The sequence below is a fragment of the Cupressus sempervirens genome, chromosome 2, assembly GCF_028749045.1.
Source record: "Cupressus sempervirens isolate cs-2001-9-10 chromosome 2, ASM2874904v1, whole genome shotgun sequence".
Taxonomy (NCBI): Eukaryota; Viridiplantae; Streptophyta; class Pinopsida; order Cupressales; family Cupressaceae; genus Cupressus; species Cupressus sempervirens.
In genome coordinates, this window is record NC_143119.1 from 335,993,949 (window position 1) to 335,998,910 (window position 4,962).

The 4,962-nt window shown below is 35.6% G+C and overlaps 1 pseudogene; it reads left to right on the plus strand.

The window, feature by feature from the left end:
* The first annotated feature begins 1,063 nt into the window (after window positions 1-1,063).
* On the plus strand, window positions 1,064-2,459 carry LOC149572500 (uncharacterized; annotated as a pseudogene).
* The last annotated feature ends 2,503 nt before the right edge of the window (window positions 2,460-4,962 follow it).

The following is a 4,962-nucleotide window of genomic DNA, read 5'->3' on the forward strand; positions in this document are numbered from 1 at the left end:
TTCTACTGTGGTGTATAGCTAGTTGTGAGCTCTTTCTTTATGCCATGTTTCCTGCAAAAATTTACAAAATAATTGGAGGTATACTCCCCTCCTCTATCTGATCTGAGGACCTTGATGTAATGTCCACATTCTCTTTCAGCCTGGGCTTTAAATTCTACAAATTTATCAAATGCTTCAGATTTATTCTTTAAAAAATACACCCATGTCCTACGATTGAAATCATCTATGAGTACCATTTTCCATTTTCCATTTAATGAGTACCATTCATTATAATAAATTCATCCACCTAAATGCAGGGATAAAGCCAACCCATGAAAAGTGGGTGAATTCCTCGGTCGTTTCTGAGCTAGAATGGCTTAAATATCACACACTAAGTTTAATTCTCAGATCAAAAGTGTTAAATAGTCAAAGTTGACTTTTTTTCTGAAACTTAATTCTTCCCTTAGTGTGTAATGTTTTAGCTAGACATCATCCTAACTCATAAGGGCCCGTTTGATGAGTGGAATAGGGATACGTATTCCAAAAATTTTGAATTCCTTGTTTGGATGCACCAAAATGAGATTGGAATACGAAGTAAAAATGGAATATGTATTCCATTTTTGGCCCAAAAATGAGGTTTTGCAATTCCACCAAAATAGGTATTATTGGAATATGTATTCCTATTCTATTTTAAAAATTTTTAGAAAACATAAATTTTTGGGTCCGCAAATTTTTATCAAATATTGGCTGAACCAAACAGAGAACAGGAATGCATTCTATTTCAAAATACATATTCCTATTCCGCTCACCAAACAAACCCTAAGTTTTTCGTTTTGCAATTTGATTTCCTTTGCATAATGTTTGTGAGATTTTGACATTGGTAGTGCTTTAAACTTGAGGATGTCAATTGCTTTGGTGTTTTCTCGACCCACAGTACACATAGTTTGCTTTAATCTGCAGTTATGAATAATATTCCTGCACTAAGAGCTTTAATAGCCATCGACAATAATTAGTGATGAATCATGTTACATTTCAGTAAACAACTTTGAAACATGTAACCTTTTGGTTCATAGAACAGGCGTCCATGGTGTATTATTCTACAACATTTCCTCACTCCCATGCCCATCTGTTCTACTCGTTAGGGCCTCTATATTTGCAACCAGAGGTAATCCAATCTGAGATTAATGTTAAACCTTAGACAAAGAAAATTCTGACCACAGCCATGTTCCCAATTCCTATGCTCAATTAGGCACAAGGATTTACAGATGTCTGTTAGCAAAAAATAGTTTCAACTAAAATCTTCTTGGTAAATTCAAAAATTAATTAATTAGTTGTTGCTCTTTATGAGCTACTGTTCGGAAAATAACACAGCTGCACTGCATGTGCAAACTAACATCTCTCTCATATTTAAATAACAGATGACAGGCGAATTAGCAACTTATTGATGGATAGATCACATTTCATGCACTCACAATACGGCACAAGTTCATTTTTGGGGGATTCCATTGACTTCAAGCTTGGCTATGGAAAAGGATGTTGGCCAAGGGTCAAGTCAGGTGACCAATCACCATTTGATGGACAAGTAATGGGAAGCTCCCTCTCTCGTTACAACACAGACAAGTTGCTTTTGTATCTACAGAGTTCCAATAAGGGTGTACCTTGCGGTGCTATTAATCAGGGCATTCCTCAGTACCTGCAAAGCACTGGGGGACATGTGAGTCAAGCTCTGACACTCTCATCATCTTCCTCCAGTGAAGATCTTGCAGGGTTAGGTGTAGCATCAGCTACTTTATCAGGAGTCTCTGACTCTGGGTGTGCTCTCTCTCTTCTGTCATCGAACTCCTGGACCTCAAGGGGGGCTCCAAGTTCAGCCTCATTTGATCACATTACCCTAAGGAGTGTTGGTGTTACAATGGATTAGCTTATACAAGAAACCACTCAGCCTCTCATGGTGCACCAGCAAGCAGCACAGCGCAACTTTGGTCGTGTCTCGCCAGACAAATTGCTAACTAATAGCTCCCAGTCCTCCACAAGTGGCTTTCCTGTAAGTTTAGATAAAGAGCACCAAGGAGAGCAACTAGGTGGTATTGGAAACTATGAAGGACACATGTTCGGGTTGTTGCAGGGAAATAATTTTAGAGGTTCCCATCCAACAACTTCCCAAGATATTGAACGCACCATGGACTTGATGCACAGGACTTCACAGGCACAAACTAGTAATTCACATGGTCAAGCTGTTATGATGCATCATGATGGTAGGCAGTTTACAGACTCACAGCTGTTGAGGTCATTTGAATCGTCTGTTTATGACACTAACCAAATGCTTTAGCTTTCATTATGTTTATTGTATGGGCGTCATTGTTTCGCTTTCAAGAATCTTGAAGCTAAACTGTTTAAGCTTCATTATGGAACTGTTGAAGGCTTTTGGCTGTAAAAATAGATTTCGTTCAATTTTTATTATCAGGTTGTTTGTTATGCTAGTTATCATGTTTATTCATGTTTTGTCTTATAGCTTTCTTCATCTTTCCTTGCCAGTAGCTGAATTTGTTTGCTAGATTTGTAAAAATAGGTGCATGCTTATATTGGTCTATTAATTTTTAAGAGGCAATGCACTCATTACACTTTTAATCACCGCTTTTAAGATTGTACTGATTGAACACATGGCTATTTAGAAAGCTGACCGAAAATATGGTTGAAAAGAATAAAAATTTGAAATAACTCCTTTCCAACATCTCATTTCCTAATTAAAAAATATGCAGTACTGTTCATGAAATTGAAATTAATAGCTTTATGCTAACTGGAACTAAACACTGGATAAAACTGAAATTAGAATATTCATTACTAGCAAATGTTGTGCTCGGGGTATTAGAAGAGGCACATAAACAAAGGTAAACTCGGCATCCTAAAAAAAGAATCATATATATCTTCTAGCAACTGCCTTGAAACAGTCTATTTGTACATTAGTTTTTCGATGGTTTTGAGCATTATGGACATTTGAATCGTCTATTTTAATAGACCACATAATCTAGCTTTCTTCATGTTTCATCATATAGGTATTATTGACAGGTCCTAAAATGGAAACTGCTCAAACCTTGTTATGAAATTACTGAAATGGAATTGTTTAAGCCGTGAAAATTTGCACTAAGAGAGTGATGTGCCTTTCGATTATTTCCACTTTTATGTTACTCTGGTAATTATCTTTAATTAGAGTCTATTGTTATATAGCTTAAAACCTATTTATCTTTTTAAAATCATTATTATTCCTCTATTGTTGTCTTCTTCAATTTTCTTTGCAAGGATTTTGAATATGTTAACTGGGTTTGCTGGCTTCTACTTATATCCATATCATCGGAGAATTATATCATTATGAATGTATAGGTTATGAAGTTGTATTGATGGGAATCAAAATATCATTCATGTCATTCAATCTTTGACATTGTTGAGGCTTTCAATGTCAGATCATGGCATCATCAACCATTTTAATAATATTGATAGTGTCTGTCAGTGTTATTATGATCAAACCTTATCAGTCAATTTCAATCTTGTAGCATTTAAAATGTCGGTTAAATGTTACATATCAATTAATTCATGTCATGTGTCCTTGGCATGTTATCAATTTTGATCTATCAATTAATTTGACCATGGCTTTGGTCTACATTTTCATCATCTCATTCGATATCCATCATCGTCACATTTTCATCAAAGGATACAATCGCATTCATTTAATCAATTTGGCCAATCATCTGCTAATTTTCTCTATAGGATTAAATAACCCATAATTTAATCTTATTCTTTCTAATTATTCTTCCTAATTATCATCCTCAATTAATTAATTTTATTAATTAATTAGTTTATCATCGTCAATTAATTAATTTTATTAATTAATTGATTCATTATTTGCAAACCATGGAAATTCTTAATTCCTAAGTTCCATTTTTCATCATTAAATCCATTTTCTGCTAATTCTTATTTTTTGGAATAAGAGGATTTTTAATTCAAATATTCCATCATCATGACACTTGGATATGACACCTCGTGGATTCTCCTTTGACACTTGGCTGAGATTTTTCCTAATCAAATATTCTTATCTCTTACGCATGTCCCTATTTGGCTTATTCGTCATAGATTCTTGGCTTTAAGTGGGTTGAGGAATCTTATGACGGGTCATAGATTCTCTTCCAAATTTGACTCTCGTGTGTCATAGAATCTTACTTTTGGCATATTCTGTCATATGCGTCATAGGAATTATTATTACCTCTTACGCATGCCCTATTTGGCTTATTCGTCATAGATTCTTGGCTTTAAGTGGGTTGAGGAATCTTATGATGCGTCATAGATTCTCTTCCACATTTAGCCAAATTTGACTCTCATGTGTCATAGAATCTTACATTTGGCATATTCTGTCATATGCATCATAGGAATCTCTTGCCACATCGCATGTGTGTGGGTGAAAAATCCAATGCTCTCACCCTACATGAAAATTATAAAATGAGCACTCTTTCTCTCATTTTGGGTCCTTGAATCCTGGAATGTTGAAATCTTGTGTCCTGGAATCTAGAATGCTTAAGTTTTGAAAATCCAAATTGTTGAATCTTTGAGTCTCTACTTCTTTGCATGTTGCATGTTGCTATCCTTGCTATCACCAAAAAGACTGATCTGTTAGTGTCTGATACAACCACTAAACTTATAGAGGGGTGTGTTGAACATTTTTCCAACAATATCCCCTCAGCGTTACTTGAGCATTACCTGACATTTTGAGGATTTGAACTTGGACCACTTGTTAGAGTGGAGTTGCCATTGCACCAAAAGACCGATCTGTCAGTGCCCAATAGAACTACTCAACTTATGGTACATAAGAGGTAGTTAAGCCCTTGTCACGGGTCCTGAGGGGAGCGTTGAATATTTTGCCAGCAGGATTTTGGCTGTACAGGCCTGTAAGTTTGCAGAAAATTTGGTCACTACGGATTTTACCCTATAAAAACA